This window comes from Lepus europaeus, unplaced genomic scaffold (genome assembly GCF_033115175.1).
Source record: "Lepus europaeus isolate LE1 unplaced genomic scaffold, mLepTim1.pri SCAFFOLD_3_1, whole genome shotgun sequence".
In the NCBI taxonomy this organism is placed as follows: Eukaryota; Metazoa; Chordata; class Mammalia; order Lagomorpha; family Leporidae; genus Lepus; species Lepus europaeus.
Genome location: NW_026909276.1, coordinates 4885872 through 4904041, shown reverse-complemented (window position 1 = coordinate 4904041; position 18170 = coordinate 4885872).

Below are 18170 nucleotides of genomic sequence, written 5' to 3'. Positions count from 1 at the left end.
AAAACAGCAAACCAAACCCAAAACCAGTAGGAGAAAGAAATAATTAAAATTAGAGAAGAAATTAACAAAATTGAAACAAAAATACAAAATATCAGCAAAATGAAGAGATGATTTTTTGAAAAAAATAAAACTGATACATCATTGGCTGAACGAGCAAAAAAAAGAAGACCCAAATTAATAAAATTAGACATGAAAGAGGGAATGTAACAGACACCATAGAAATAAAAGGAATCTTCAGAAATTACTACAAAGAGCTGTATGCCAACAAACTAGGAAGCCTAGAAGAAATGGATAGATTCCTAGACACATGCAACCAACCGAAATTGAGCCATGAACACACAGAAAACCTAATCAGACCCATAACCAAGATAGAAATTGAATCATTAATAAAGGCTCTCTAAACAAAGAAAAACCTAGGACTGGATGGCTTTACTGCTGAATTCTACCAGACATTAAAGAACTAATTCCAGTTCTTCTCAAGCTATTCAAAATAATTGAAATGGAGGGAATTCTCCCAAGTTCTTTCTTTTTTTTTTTTTTTTTGACAGGCAGAGTGGACAGTGAGAGAGAGAGACAGAGAGAAAGGTCTTCCTTTTGCCGTTGGTTCACCCTCCAATGGCCGCCGCGGTAGCGCGCTGCGGCCGGCGCACCGCACTGTTCCGATGGCAGGAGCCAGGTGTTTCTCCTGGTCTCCCATGGGGTGCAGGACCCAAGGACTTGGGCCATCCTCCACTGCACTCCCTAGCCACAGCAGAGAGCTGGCCTGGAAGAGGGGCAACCGGGACAGGATCGGTGCCCCGACCGGGACTAGAACCCGGTGTGCCGGCGCCGCAAGGCGGAGGATTAGCCTGTTGAGCCACGGCGCCGGCCTCAAGTTCTTTCTATGAAGCCAACATCACCTTAATCCCTAAACCTGAAAAAGACGCGACTGAGAAAGAGAACTACAGACCAATTTCCCATGAACACAAATGCAAAAATTCTGTACAAAACTCTAGCCAAACAAGTCCAACAACACATCAGAAAAATCATTTACCCCAACCAAGTGGGATTTATCTCTGGTATGCATGGATGGTTCAATATTAAAAAATCAGTAGGAGCCAAGATGGAGTAATAAGAAGGGAGCTTACTGAAAGACCAGGAGAAGGCAGATTAATAAAAGTGAAGATAGTGTAATCTCAGGGAAGAATTAGGAAAAAAAACAACAGAGGAAACTCTTGCATAATTAGAGGGACACAGTTGACCTATGTGGAGGGCACAAGTACCCACAGCTTGGGACTCTAGCTGTTGAGAGGCTCTGCACCTGCACTGGAAGGAGAGGTGAGATAAAACCACAGCCTGAGACACTGGCAGAAAAGTGGCAGGAAGAGCCTAAAGGGAACAAGGCTTGAAGCCCCATGGGGGAAAAAAACACCAGCTTAACTAGAGGAGAGAAAAAATAAAAGGGACAGTACAGACATGATTCTATCTCTCCAATCACCTTACAAAAGCCTAGGAGCCAATAGAGCAGGCACCATTTTGGACATATGTAACAGCTGCGCCAGCTTGGGGCTGCACCCAGTAATCAGCCAAACAGAAAAACCTTACTCTGGTGGGGAGTAATAACAGGAGACTAAGACCTAGTGAATGTGTGGAGCTTATGAACTGGGACAGTGAAGAAAAACCTGTGTGTGTGTGGTATAACTCACAGTGTGGCTGAGACTTGAGTAGTCTTAGTGGGAGATGCTAAGCATGGGCCACACTGGCTACCCGGTGAAAGACATTGCAGGGGAATCTGAGCTTACAGTGAGGACTGCACAGATTTTTTGTGTGGTCCTTGGGACAGAGCAGATGAATATTGCACCCACAGGGGCTAGTGCTCAGGCACTGATTGCTACCAAGGAGAAGAGCTCAACTGAGCAGAATTACTTCCCTTCTGAATAAAAAGAAAAAAAAAAGAGGGAGAGAAGATTTACCACACCAAACCTGGGTGTGTCACCTTTGGCACACCCTTAACCCTGAAGAACTGAACAGTGCTCTCTGGCCACACCTATCACAAGCCTCTAGAGATTTATGAAAAGCAGGTAGTCCACTTAATCTAGAGACATAGTATAATGAAAAAGCCACCACAGCAAGAAAAAAAAGAAGAAACCAAAGAATATATCCACAATGCCAAAGAACAGACACAAAAACCAAGGAAATAAGAAAAAGGAAGACATCATGAAGCTCCCAAATGAACATGACACTTCAATACAAGAATATGAAGATGATGAGATAGAAGAAATAGAAGATATGGAATTCAAAAAATTTATGATAAGAACATTTAGAAGTTATCAAAAACAAATGCAGTGGCCAGCACTGTGGCTCAATAGGCTAATCCTCTGCCTGCAGTGCCAGCACACCGGGTTCTAGTCCCGGTCGGGGTGCTGGATTCTGTCCCAGTTGCACTTCTTCCAGGCCAGTTCTCTGCTGTGGCCCAGGAGTGCAGTGGAGGATGGCCCAAGTGCTTGGGCCCTGCACCCCATGGGAGACAAGGATAAGCACCTGGCTCCTGCGGGATCAGTGCGGTGCGCTGGCTGCAGTGCACAGGCCACAGCGGCCATTGGAGGGTGAACCAACGGCAAAGGAAGAATGTTCTCCCTGACTCTCTCTCTCACTTACTGTCCACTCTGCCTGTCAAAAAAAAATGAAAAACAAATGCATGAACTACAGAAATTCATTCAGGAAAGGACAGAAAATCTCTCTCATGAAAATGAAATCTTAAGGAGGAATCAAAATGAAATGAGGAATTTAATAGAACATGAAATTGAGATACTGAAGAGAAATCAAAATGAAATGAAGAATTCAATAGAACAAATGAAAAACACATTTGAGAGCCTAAAAACAGAATCAATGAGGAAGAAGAGAGAATATCGGACCTAGAAGACGGAGCACAGGAAGGTATACAATTAAACCAAAGAAAAGAAGAGGAAATTAGAAATCTAAAACATATTGTTGGGAGTCTACAGGATACTATTAAAAAAACCAACATTTCGGTTCTAGGAGTTTCTGAAGGAATGGAGAGAGAGAAAGGATTAGAAAGCCTTTTTAGTGAGATACTAGCAGAAAAATTCCTGGGTTTGGAGAAGGAAAGAAATATCCAAATATAAGAAGCACATAGAACCCCCAATAAACAAGACCCAAAAAGATCCTCACCATGACACATTGTAATTAAACTCACCACAGTGAAGCAGAAAGAAAAGATTCTAAAATGTGCAAGAGAGAAACGTCAGATTACTCTCAGAGGATCTCCAATTAGACTCACAGCTGACTTCTCATCAAAAACCCTACAAGCTAGGAGAGAATGGCGAGATATAGCCCAGGTACTAAGAGAGAAAAACTGCCATCCCAGAATATTATATCCTGCAAAGCTCTCATTTGTGCATGAAGGTAAAATAAAGAGCTTTCATAGCAAACAGAAATTGAAATAATTTGTCACCACTTGTCCAGCCCTGCAAAAGATGCTTAAAGATGTGTTACACACAGAAACATGGCCATCAATATGACAGAAGGTAAAGGAAAATCATCTTCCAGTAAAAGATCACAGGAAGTTCAAAGCACATATTAAAAATATCTTGGCCGGCGCCGTGGCTCACTAGGCTAATCCTCCGCCTTGCGGCGCCGGCACACCGGGTTCTAGTCCCGGTCGGGGCACCGATTCTGTCCCGGTTGCCCCTCTTCCAGGCCAGCTCTCTGCTGTGGCCAGGGAGTGCAGTGGAGGATGGCCCAAGTGTTTGGGCCCTGCACCCCATGGGAGACCAGGAGAAGCACCTGGCTCCTGCCATCAGATCAGCGCGGTGCGCCGGCCGCAGCATGCCTACCGCGGCGGCCATTGGAGGGTGAACCAACGGCAAAAGGAAGACCTTTCTCTCTGTCTCTCTCTCTCACTGTCCACTCTGCCTGTCCAAAAAAAATATCTTTGAAAAATTGCAGGGCAAAGTCACTACTTATCCATAGCCACATTGAATGTAATGGCCTCTACTCTCCAGTTAAAAGATACAGACTGGCTGAATGGATTAAAAAACAAAACCCATATATTTTCTGCTTACAAGAAACATGTCTTTCCAACAAAGATGCATGCAGACTGAAAGTGAAAGGTTGGAAAAAGATATTCCATGCCAACAGAAACCAAAAAAAGAACTGGCATAACCATATTAATAACAGACACAATAAACTTTAACACAAAAACTGTTAAGAGAGATAAAGAGGGGCACTATATAATGGTTAAGGGATCAATTCAACAGGAAGATGTAACTATTATAAATGTACATGCACCTGATTACAGGGCACCGGGTTATTTAAAAGATATGTTAAGGAATTTAAAGGGAGACTTAGACTCCAATACAATAGTACTGGGGGACTTCAATACTCCACTTTCAGCAATAGACAGATCAACCTGACAGATGATCAACAAGGAAACAACAGATTTAATTGACACTATTGCCCAAATGGATCTAACAGATATATACAGAACTTTTCATCCTACACTTGAAGAATACACATTTTTCTCAGCAGTAAATGGAACCTACTCTAGGATTGACCACATACTAGGCCATAAAGCAAGTCTCAGCAAATTCAAAAAAACTGAAATCATACCATGCATCTTCTCAGACCACAGTGGAATGAAGCTGGAAATTAGCAACTCAGGAATCCCCAGAGCATATACAAACAAATGGAGACTGAACAACATGCTCCTGAATGAACAGTGAGTCATAGAAAAAAACAAAAGAGAAATCAAAAACTTTCTGGAAGTAAATGAGGATAACAACACAATATATCAAAACTTCTGGGATACAGCAAAAGCAGTGTTAAGAGGGAATTTTACCCACTACACCACAGTGCCGGCCCCATTGGAAATGGCATAGAAAATTAATTAATTTTTTAAAAAAAATTATGCAGGATCTCTGTCTTTAATGTGCTGTACACTCTTATTTAATGCTATAACTAGTACTCCAACAGTATTTTTTTTCACTTTGTGTTACTATATGGGGGCAAACTGTTGAAATTGTTACCTAATATATACTAAATTGATCTTCTGTATATAAAGAGAATTGAAAATGAATCTTGATGTGATTGGAAGGGGAGAGGGAGTGGAAAAGGGGAGGTTTGTGGGTGGGAGGGAAGTTTTGGGAGGGGGAAGCCATTGTAACCCATAAGCTGTACTTTGGAAATTTATATTCATTAAATAAAAGTTTAATAAAAAAAGAGGGAATTTTATAGCAATATGGGCCTACATCAAGCAACTGGAAAGGCACCAAGTGGATGAGCTATCAATGCTTCTCAAAGATCTAGAAAAACTGCAGCAAACCAGACCCAAAACTAGTAGGATGTTGCCGTTGAATTCTCAACAACATTGCAGTGGATTCGTTTCTGAGAGAAGCAGCGTGGTGGGGGCAAGAGGCGCAGAGTCAACACACAGACCCCGGGAGTCGAGTGAAAGCAGGCTTGAGGCGAGCAGCCCACAGACTCGTTTATTACAGTTGGTACAACAGCTTATATAGCCAAGACCAGCCAATTTGGTCAGGGGGTGGTCTATGCTCCAACCAATCACAGCCTGTTGCCAGGCAGTTTCCAAAGCCATCCAATCACAGCCTGTTGCCAGGCAGTTTCCAAAGCCATCCAATCACAGCCTGTTGCCAGGCAGGCTCCGTTGCCAGGTGGGTTTCAAAGCCATTCCTGAGTAACTGATGCTCACTTGCCAGTGGCCACCTTGGCATGGCCTTCTCATTCCACTACATTTCCCTCTTTTCATTTATTTTTGAGCAACGGGAGGCATGATTCTTGGCCATACCATTGTTGACCCCGTTTCCATGTGGTCTCCGTATGCAGCTGTGCCTGTCTTAGGTTGTCCCCCAGGGGATCTTACCCGTCATTGGCTAACCAGCACTCAAATCGAGAGACCATAGGATCGCTTGCTCAGATAGGGGTAGGAATGAGGAATAACGGTTATCAGGAATGGCATGACCACACACAGGCTGTGGGCCATTTGAGTGGCTGACCAGAGCTAGTGGGGTATACAACAGTAACAGATATGGCTTTAGGCAGTTTCTCAGGGTAGGAGGATAGGGCAGGTGCGTCTGCTAACAAGGCAGAGTCTCGGTCTTGTTCAGCTGGTTCTGGTTGGCTGTCAGTTGCAGGCTTGATGTTTCTGGCTGGTACCCAAATGGGCTGTTCCGCATTCTCTGGAAAGACACAAGCATATCCTCGACCTTTGGTTAGCAGAGGGTGTGGTCCTTTCCATTCTCCTGTCAGGGGGTCTTTCTACCTAACCATAGGGGCTGGGGTCTGGGATGGAAAGGATCCCCGGTGTTTATAAGCTGGGCTGATCCCTTGGGAATCAAAAGTAAGAAAATTGATAGTGAAAAGGACCTCAGTCAAAGCAAGCTGTGGGTCTGAGGGAATATGATTATTTTTTGCCTTTGTAAGAGATCTTTAATCGTCCTATGAGTTCTTTCAATAATTGCCTGTCCCTGTGGGTTGTATGGGATACCTGTAGCAGACTGTATGTTCCAAGATTTCAGGAAGGAAATGCCGCGGACCGGCTCCCGCGGAGTCACAAGACCGAGGGAGAATGAGGGGGCGAAGGCCAGGAGAAACAGGAATCGGCGGGGAAATGACAGACAGACACACACACACACTATGAGTATGCTGCTGCTGCAGCAGTTTATTAGCGAGGAAACCAGAGTTTATATAGGGAAGCCTACATTGCTGAAGACAAAAGAAATTCCAAGATTACAAAAACTTGTTAAGGCTAATGGGGTTACATGATTAACTTTACAAAGGACACAGGGAGACATTGTGGTGATGGTTCGCAGTCCTACTTTTAAGAAGAGGTAAAGGTCAGGTTACTAGCTAACCTCTCATTAGGAGAACCTGGGACAGGGGAGTTATCAGATGGTGGTGCTTGTTAGCCCAAGTCCCATATTTCACCTAAGTAAGATTGAATGTAGCTTTCTCATCCCCATGTTGCCTAAACCTTCTGATAACCCGGAATCTAAATCACACCTCAGCTCCCTTTGTTTTATCTTGTCTAGGGTGTGCTGTTTCTTGTCAGTGTTTAATGCCTCCTCGTAAATTGCCCCAATGACTGGTGGGCCAAAGTCTAAAGTGTTTTTTGTTAATTCTTGTGAAATGCTTATTGGCACTACTTGATTCCCTTGTTTCTAATCATGGTGCACTTGTCCTGACGCACTATGTGGCATAACTACTAAATACAAATAAAGCAAGTAAATCATGCATAACAAAATCACTATCAATGCTGGGACACATTGCTTTATTAACCAGCAGCAATTAGGTCTTGTACTTCTTAGTACGTGAGCCGAGAGTCTTTACGACCATTGGCTACACAGAAACTGCTCGAGGCCCCACTCCACGGAGTTCCCACCTCGTCCCTGCAGCCGCCGTGGACCCCCAACGCAACATTTTGCTACGCAGGTGTCACAACAGCTGTGGGTGTAGCAAGGAAGTAAATTCCTGTGATGTATACACTGGCCCGTTATCAGTCTTTATGGTCCAGGGGACACCAAGGACCAGCATGGCTGATTTAACTGCCTTTATCACATTACTAGCCTTTTTTCCAGATTGGGCTGTTGCAAATACAGCCTTTGAATAAGTATCTACCACCACATGGACAAACTTAAGTTTACCAAAGGAATTAATGTGGGTGATGTCCACTTGCCATAGTTTATTAGGAACAAGGCCTCGTGGGTTCACTCCTGCTTGTTGCAGTGGGCCTAATGGGGCGAGGGGTGCACAATTCTTGCAAGAGTGCACTAGGTGTTTGCATTGTCTCATTGTTAGCTCTGGGAAAAGCAATTTTATGTTGCTTGCTGACATATGAAATTTTTGGTGTAAAATACGGGCTTGTTCTAAGTGTCCAATGGAAGCCGTGTTGCGGGAGATAAAATGATCAACCTTTCTGTTGCCTTGGAAAATAAAGCCAGGTAACCCAGTATGTGATCTTATGTGTGAGATATACCATGGGTATTTTCTGTTCTCAGTTAGCTCTTTAAGTGTGGTGAACATCTAGTCAATTGGCTTACTGGTTGGGTTAAAGATTGCAAAAGGGATCGTCTTGCTACCTGTACTGAGTATTTGCTGTCTGAAAATATATTTACCGGTCCATCTTGGCTAAGGAGTAGAACCTTGACTATTGTTTTTATTTCTCCCAACTTTATTGATCCCCCATGGGGTTCTACATGGATCTTATCTTTTTCTGTTAAAGATTTGATCACTATTCCAAAGAGTGGCTTGTTGGCATCCGTAAACGCACATGGTGCCATGGGTATAGGTTGATTAGCTGGGAAAGCATGTTTTGGATAGTCTATTTCTAAGGTTTTTAGTGTCTGGAGTAGCCTGTCTGCTGGCAGGTGATTGTCGATCTGTCCTGGAAAATTTATCACTAAAGTTTGAAAGAGCATGCTGTTCTGCATCAATGTTGACAGTTCCAATTGTGATAGTGGTAGGACCATTATGTCTGGCTCTGCATTAAATATCTTATTGGTATAATATCTTAATTTAAGTCCTATCATAAGGATGGCATCTACTTTGTTTACTATTTTATGACAATCGCTCCAGGCTATGTGCACACAAAAAAGTGGTCCATGTCGTTGCCAGATAACTCCTAAGGGGGCCTTGAAGGTAGATATGGTATGGCAAATAGAGGCACCTGAGGGTCTATCTAAAGGTTTTTAAATTTGACAACTGGGTGTTAATCTTTTCTATAGTCGATTTGAGCGCTGGTGTCAATATGATTTTTGAGGAAGGGCTGTTTCCTTTAGTCAATAAATCGTATAGCGGTCTAAGTTCTGCAGGTGTTAGGGGAAGGAAGGGCTTCAGCCAATTGATTTGGCCACATAGTTGCTGGAGTTCATTAACTGAGTATTCATGCTTGACTTAGGTTTGGGCCCAGTGGAGATATATGGGAGGAGATTTGATAACCCAAGAATTGAAAGGGAGGAAAATGCTGTACTTTTTCTGTGGCAATAGACAAACCCAGGAATTTTAAATTTCTTACTGTCTCACTTAGACAGGCATTCAGAATTGATGCATTCTTGTGAGCAAGTAAGATATCATCCATATAATGTATGACCAAGCACTGATCTTTAAGTGTGCTGGTCGCATGAGAAATGTATCTTTGGCAAATGGCAGGGCTATTTTTCATGCCTTGTGGGAGTCCACTACAGTAGGAGAAGAGAAATAATTAAAATTAGAAAAGGAATCAACAGAATTGAATCCCAAAACACATTACAAATGATCAGCAAAATGCAGAGCTGTTTTTTTTAAATAAACAAAAATTGACACCCTATTGGCCCAACCAACTAAAAAAATAAAAGACCCAAATCAATAAAATCAGAGATGAAAAAGGGAATGAAACAACAGACACCACAGAAATAAAAAGAGTCATCAGAAATTACTACAAGGACTTGCGAGCAAACAGGGAAATCTATCAGAAATGGATAGATTCCTGGACACATACAACCTACCTAAATTGAACCATGAAGACACAGAAAATCTAAACACTCATAACTGAGACAGAAATTGAATCAGTATTAAAGGCCCTCCCAACAAAGAAAAGCCCAGGATCGGATGGATTCACTGCTGAATTCTACCAGACATTTAAAGAAGAACTAACTCCAATACTTCTCAAACTATTCAGAACAAATAAAAAAAGAGGGAATCCTCCCAAATTCTTTCTATGAAGCCAGCATCACCTTAATTCCTAAACCTGAAAAAGATACAGCATCAAAAGAGAATTACAAAACAATTTCCCGGATCAACATAGATGCAAAAATCCTCAATAAAATTCTGGCCAATAGAATGCAACAACACGTCAGAAAGATCATCTACCCAGACCAAGTGGAATTTATCCCTGCTATGCAGGGATGGTTCAACATTTGCAAATCTATCAATCTGATACACCATGTTAACAAACTGCATAAGAAAAACCATATGATTCTCTCAGACGCAGAAAAGCATTTGATAAAATACAACACCTTTTCATGATGAAAACGCTAAGCAAATTGGGTATAGAAGGAACGTTCCTCAATATAATCAAAGCAATATATGAAAAACCCACGGCCAACATCCTATTGAATGGGGAAAAGTTGGAAGCATTTCCGCTGAAATCTGGTACCAGACAGGGATGCCCACTCTCACCACTGCTATTAAAATTATTACTGGAATTTTGAGCCAGGGCCATTAGACAAGAAAAAGAAATTAAAGGGATACAAATTGGGAAGGAAGAACTCAAACTATCCCTCTTTGCAGATGATAGGATTATTTATTTAGGGGACCCAAAGAACTCTACTAAGAGAATATTGGAACTCATAGAGGAGTTTTGCAAAGTAGCAGGATATAAAAATCAATGCACAAAAATCAACAGCCTTTGTATACACAGGCAATGCCATGGCTGAGGAAGAACTTCTAAGATCAATCCCATTCACAAGCTACAAAAACAATCAAATACCTTGGAATAAACTTAACCAAGGATGTAAAAGATCTCTATGATGAAAATTACAAAACCTTAAAGAAAGAAGTAGAAGAGGATACCAAAAAATGGAAAAATCTTCCATGCTCATGGATTGGAAGAATCAATATCATCAAAAGCAATTTATACATTCAATGCAATACCAATCAAAATACCAAAGGAATTCTTCTCAGATCTGGAAAAAAATGATGCTGAAATTCATATGGAAGCACAGGAGACCTCGAATAGCTACAGTAATCTTGTACAACAAAAACAAAGCCAGAGGCATCACAATACCAGATTTCAGGACATACTACAGAGCAGCTGTAATTAAAACAGCATGGTACTGGTACAGAAACAGATGGATAGACCAATGGAACAGAATAGAAACACCAGAAATGAATCCAAACATCTACAGCCAACTTAGATTTGATCAAGGATCTAAAACCAGCTCCTGGAGCAAGGACAGTCTATTCAATAAGCAGTGATCAGAAAACTGGATTTCCATGTGCAGAAGCTTGAAGCAAGACCCCTGCATTACACATTACACAAAAATCCACTCATGACCTGATACAATCAAATTATTAGAGAACATTGGAGAAACCCTGCAAGATATAGACAGCGGCAAAGACTTCTTGGAAAAGACCCCAGAGGCACAGGCAGTCAAAACCAAAATTAACAATTGGGATTACATCAAATTGAGAAGTTTCTGTACTGCAAAAGTAACAGTCAGAAAAGTGAAGAGGCAACCGACAGAATGGAAAAAATATTTGCAAATGATGCAATAGATAAAGGATTAATAACCAGAATCTATAAAGAGATGAAGAAACTCCACAACAACAAAACAAACAACTCACTTAAGAAATGGGCCAAGGACCTCAATAGACATTTTTCAAAAGAGGAAATCCAAATAGCCAACAGACACATGAAAAAATGTTCAGGATCACTAGCAATCAGGGAAATGCAAATCAAAACCACAATGAGGTTTCACCTCACCTCAGTTAGATTGGCTCACATACAGAAATCTACCAACAACAGATGCTGGTGAGGATGTGGGGAAAAGGGGGCACTAATCCACTGTTGGTGGAATGCAAATTGGTAAAGCCACTACGGAAGTCAGTTTCGAGATTGCTCAGAAACCTGAATATAACTCTTCCATACAACCCAGTCATCCCACTCCTTGGAATTTACCCAAAGGAAATTAAATTGGTAAACAAGCTGTCTGCATCTCAATTTTTATTGCAGCTCAATTCACAATAGCTAAGACATGGAATCAACTTAAATGCCCATCAACAGTAGACTGGAAAAGAAATTATGGGACATGTACTCTATAGAATACTATGCAGCAGTAAAAAACATTGAAATCTGGTCATTTACAACAAAATGGAGGAATCTGGAAAACATCATGCTGAGTGAAATAAGCCAGTCCCAAAGGGGCAAATATCTTATGTTCTCCCTGATCAGTGACAACTAACTGAGCACCTAAAGGAAACCTGTTGAAGTGAAACTGATACTATGAGAAACAATGACTTTATCTGCCCTTGTACTGATTGTGGAGGAACAACTTACTACTTTATTACTCTTAGTATTTTTTTGGTTCTACTTAATACCATTGGTTGAACTCTTTAATTAACACACAATTATTCTTAGGTGTTTAAATTTAACTGAAAAGTGATTCCTGTTAAATATAAGAGTGGGAATAAGAAACGGAGGAGATGTACAGTTCAACACATGCTCAATCGGACTTACCCCTAATGGTAGAGTTAGAAACGTGCTAGGGGATTCCAATCCAATCCCATCAAGGTGACATGTACCAATGCCATGTAACTAGTCAAATTGATCAGCTTCAGTTCATAATTGATCACAATTATAGGATTAAGTGTCAAAGGGATCACATAAACAAGAGTAGTGTCTGCTAATACTAACTAATATAATTAAAAAGAGAGAATGATCCAACATGGGAAGCAGAATACACAGCAGACTCATAGAATGGCAGATGTCCTAAACAGCACTCTGGCCTCAGAATCAGCCCTGAAGGCATTCGGATCTGTCTAAAAAGCCCATGAGAGTATTTCAGGCATGGAAAGCCAAGACACTCTGGGAAAAAAAAAAAAAAGACGTAAATGAAAGGTCTCTGCAAGTGAGATCCCAGTTGAAAGAATGGGCCATTAAAGAAGGAGGTACCTTTCTCTGAAGGGAGGAGAGAACTTCCACTTTAACTATGAGCTTGTCTAAAAAAGATCAGAGTTGGTGAACTCAAGGGCATCCATAGCCTTGGCAGCTCATGACAAGAGCCTCAGGTGATTACTGATGTTGTAAATAAGAGTGTCAATTGTTAAATCAACAATAGGAGTCATTGTGCACTTACTCCCCATGTAGGATCTCTGTCCTTAATATGTTGTACTATGTGAATTAATGGTATAACTAGTACTCAAACAGTACTTTATACTTTGTGTTTCTGTGTGGGTGCAAATTGTTGAAATCTTTACTTAGTATATACTAAACTGATCTTCTGTACATAAAGATAATTGAAACTGAACCTTGATGTGGATGGGATGGGAGAGGGAGTGGGAGATGGGATGATTGCAGATGGGAGGGTAATTATGGGGGGGGGCACTATAATCCAAAAGCTGTACTTTGGAAATGTATATTTATTAAATAAGTTTAAAAAAAACCAGAGAATCCAAGATATGCTACACATGAAGTTCTCATTTCCTAGCTCAGTTACTAAAACAGCAAAGAAGAAACTCTTGAATAGAATTAGACTCATATTCGCCCTACTACTTAGAACAATTTAAATGCCTCAAGAAAAGCTAGAGGTCAGAATCAAATCACCCTGCTCTCTAAACTTTTAAGCTACAGGAGATGACTGACAAACTGAGGAAGTTTCCAACTAAATGCAAACTGTAAAAAAAAAGAAAAGTTGCAACATGGGAAATTACAATCAAATATGGGTTGAAAAACTCTAAGAGCAGAGTTCAAAAGTCAAAGATCAAAACTTCTTGTCAACTTTTTTCCTAACAGAAAACCTGGTTGTTTTAACATTAATATGTAGGACCAAATTCTATCTTCATGTCAATGTGCCTTTTGTATTAATGCTCAATTTTCAGAAACTCATGTGGCCAATTCCATGATAACCTCAGCCAATCTACCACAAATCTACAACACTTTATATTTTCCTCAGCTGACTGTCCTGTTTTGTTCCTCTTTCTCTGTGCCAAACACCATTGTACTTTAGGACAAATATTACTTTTTCCTTTATTTAAAACATATCTCTTATATTCCATAACTTCACTAAAAGTATGTCTGTGTATCACAGTTTTTTAACCTTTTCTCTTAATTTTGGTTACCATATACTTGTTAGAATTATTCCTTATTCTAAGTAACTTAATTTCTAACAAAAGCTTAGTAAACAATTTTGAACCGACATACTTCAATAATTGATGAAAGCACAGTTACTTGTAGGTCCAGTGCCTTTTATAGAATTTAAGATGTCAAAAGTTCATGAATTTACATTTAGGAACATTTACCTCTTTCAGCGGTTAATCTGGTAATGCACAACTATAGTAAAAAGGGTGGTCCTTACTAGCACTTCTTGCAGGCTTATGCCAGGTGCTTGGCTGAGGGATCTACACACCTTAAGCTTTTTGATCCTCATCACAGCTTTCTGGGGCTGTAACTATGGTTATCTCTACTTCTCAGTTAAGACATGACAGACATACCCTGAGTAAATTTCCTCTAGTCACAAGTGAGCATAAATTCTAACATGATAAAAAGCTTCAGAATATTAGATAATATGAACTTACCATGTGTAAAATGTTTATGGAAAATATGTATCATGACAAAGCTATGCATAGATTATCAAAAAAAAATTATACCAAAACAAACATACAATTTTACTTCCCACAAACTTTTTCAAGTACAATAATGTTGCTCCGGCATTATTTAAAGTAATTAGAAAAAAAGCTGTCAAATAACAGATAACTCTTCCAAAGCCAAGAAACACTTCTTTAGTGAGCCAGAGTGTTCTGCCCCAATTCAGTCCTACAAAGTGATCACAAGCCAAAAAATGTTTCATTCTCAGCCTGAGTCAAATTCTCCATTTTCTCAAACTCCTTATCAACCCAGTTTTCTTTCAGGTAAGCTCCTTCTCGAATCCCAATATCCTGGAGACCTTTCTTGAAGTTTCCTAATTAACACTGCACTCATGCTCCAGTCCTTTCAGAAAGGTCCCTCCTCCCAAATTCTCCTTTCCCCCACTTTTCCTAAGGATTTTCCACAGGCCCCATCTCATATCCCATGAATCCCTGCTACAGCTCTTGCAAAAGTCATCTGCTTTCAGCAATAATATTCTTCCCTTTTCCTATCTATCCTCGGATGGAGACACACACAAATTACATGTTCTCCCCTCCCCCAGCTCTTTCAAGGCACCTAACCCTCCCCCAGAGTTTCCCGCCAGTGCTGTCAACCTTGGTCCTGAACTCTAAACCCTGACCTTTTTTCTCAGTTTTTCAAATCCAGAAGTGCTGGGGTTTTACTCTTTGTCAACAGCACACGACTTTCCCCCCAGGTCTACCTCCCATGCCGCCACACCCAAGTCTTCTTGGCCCCTGATTCCCAGCAGAACCCCAGAGAAACTCAGTCCCCAATATCCGTTCTTCCCCTCCTGTCTCTGTGGCCCCTAATTCTCCTCTAGGTGCCCTTGGACCCCAGATTTCTCCCCATACCTGCGGCCCCTCTCTGCTGCAGGACAGAGGCCCACCTCACTGCCTCCAGGGCTTGGGGGTCCTTTCCCTTAACCTTGGTGCCCCCAGGCTGCTGACAGCGTCAATCTGGCCAGACTGGCTCACCTGCTGTTCCTGTCCAGGAGGAAGGCACAGGCGGCCAGGTTAAGCCAACGCCGAGCAGCATCTGAAACTCGGAGAGGAGCACGTCGTTGTTGAACTTCAGTATCACTTTCAGGTCCAGCTCCAGCCCCGTGTCCTCCGGGGCCCGGCTGACTCCAGTCTCTGCTCCTCCTCACGTCTGAGCCTCTGCTGCTGGGACCCTAAGAGGCCTGCTGCCAGCAGGTGCTGCGACTGCACTCCACTGAGGTAGGCCCCGGATCTGTCACTGCCTTAAAGATAAACTCAATCACCAGTGAGCTCCTCAGGCCAGCGCCGAGGCCGCCACCTCTGCTGCAGCCCCAGGCTCCCCTCGGCAGCCCCAGGCTTCCTCACTGCACAGAAGCCTGAGGTCTAACTTCGCCCCCACCGCCGCTGGGCCCACGCTCAAGGCCCGTTGCTTGACCACCGCGGCCACCATCTTCCCACGCTCAACATTGCCTCCTCCCCACACTTCGCTTCCAATGCTGCAGCCTTGCCAGGATTCATGGCTGCCACTGTCGCAGCCGTCCCACTCTTCGGGGCCACCCTACTCTTTGTGGCTGCGGCTGCCACCCCCACTCTTCAGGGCAGCCCCACTCTTCATGGACTCAGCCTCCGCCAACGTCCAGAATTCGTGGTTGCTACTTCTGCCGCTTGGTGATATCGCACCTGCTGCGTCACACGCCCGGCCCCGCCCCTTCCTCCTGGTCTCAGTCGTCCCCCTCCTACTTTTACTTTCACCTGTCCCGTGGACTCCATGGAGTTGACCCTCTGAGAGCTTTTTCCTTACCAGTGACCTGGGGGTATAGGGCCCTCTTCTGACATCTCTAAGTAGTAAACTTCTACTACTTCATAGATGTGGTTGAGTTGCCTTGACTCACACTGAATCTAACTTTACTGCTGGTCATAGTTCTCCTAGAGCGGCCACCTTGGTAGAAATAAGCTAGAAACAGATCAGACAAGTCTCAAGGGCATCTGGAAATCTTAATACGTGTCCTGTAGAAGGAACGCCTGGTCGTTGGCTGCACACTGCCCTGGGCCCTCCATTCCCTCTGTGACGTGTCCTGCCTGGTGGCCATGGTTTTGTGTGAACTGCATGCTCCTAGACACGGCGTGCACTGCAATGTCACTAGATGATGGACAGTAACAGTCCCATCCTCTGATGGCCACTGTTGTATATGCAGTCTGTCAGTAACTGTCACGTTGGCACGTGGTGACTGTTTTCTTAGAAGTTCTGTAATGGAGGTTAATAGCTCCCAGGTGTGTGAGTATCCAGGCCATACTAATTGGGGTTGAGTGGTGGAAACCAGGCCCTCAGGGCACATGGCTTTCTGTAATTCTCTGATCATCTTCAATGTATATATATATACTGTATTTATTTATTCTCAAATAAAAATTATGTTTAGAGACATCACAGAGAATAGGACAAGAATATCTGAATTGTTTGTTATAGCCTCCTTTAAGTCAGAAGTTTGTGTTGCTTGTGTTTAACTCCCAACTCTCCAATAAGAGTTTTTGAAGCTTCCGATTCTTTCTTCCATAGTGCAATGATAATTGATAAGATAAACAATCATAGTTTTAATTATATACATACATATTTAGAGATTTTTTTGAATATGTATTTTTGGCACAATCCACTCTAATTGATCCTTCTAGCTGTTAAAATTTCTTGTTTCACAGTATAGTTAAGAGTGTTTCCCAACACAGATTTTCAACTCTTTCATGTTCATATTAGAGACAAAATATATTATAAAATCTCATTTTGTTGCAGTTATACTTCACAATAAAAACAATCTACACACTAATTGAATATCCCTATTTTGAATTTTTTATGTGTTTGTACATAAAGATTGAACTGACAACAAAGAAAACTAGGTTAAAGTAAATGTCAAAGGGGCCGGTGCTGTGGTGCAGTGGGTTAACGCCCTGGCCTGAAGCACCAGCATCCTATATGGGCACCGGTTCAAAACCCAGCTGCTCCACTTCCAGTCCAGCTCTCTGCTGTGGCCTGGGGAAGGCAGTGGAGGATAGCCCAAGTCCTTGGGCCCTGCACCTGCATGGGAGACCAGGAGGAAGTACCTGGCTCCTGGCTTCGGATTGGTGCAGCACCAGCCATGGCGTCCATTTGGGGAGTGAACCAGCAGATGGAAGACCTTTCTCTCTGTTTCTCCTTCTCACTGTCTGTAACTCTCTCAAATAAACAAAATGTTTCTTAAAAAAAGTAAATGTTAAAACACATTGTCATGCTCTAGTATTTAACAATCTGAGTAAAGAAAAGTTAATAAAATACATGTTTTTTTAATTACAATTGTTTGAAATATTAATTTTTAATAATATGCATATATGTAAACCTTTTGAGGACCCTCTTCCTACATACAGTGGTAGAGCATAGCCTGAACATCTGCATATTGTAATAAGAGGGTAGAAGTAGCACTAATTAATTGTGATAAGAGGATAAAAGAAGCATGAAGCACTTTACTAAAGAGCCTGAGGTATAAGCTTCCAATGTTAAAAACTTGGAAAAGAGTGTTACTGGGGCCAGCATTGTGGTATAGCAGGTTAAGCCATTGCTTGCAAAGCCAGAGACCCATATGGGTGCTAGCTCCTTTGTGGCCACTCTACTTCTGATCCTTCTCCCACATGTGAGACCTGAATGAAACTCCTGGCTCCTGGCTTCAGTCTGGCCCAGCCCTGGCCATTGTGGCCATTTGTGGAGTGAACCAGCTGAGGGAGATTTCTATCTCTCTATGTCTCCCTATCACTCTATAAGTTTGCCTTTCAAATGCATAGATAAATATTTTAAGAAGGAAAAGAGTGGCATT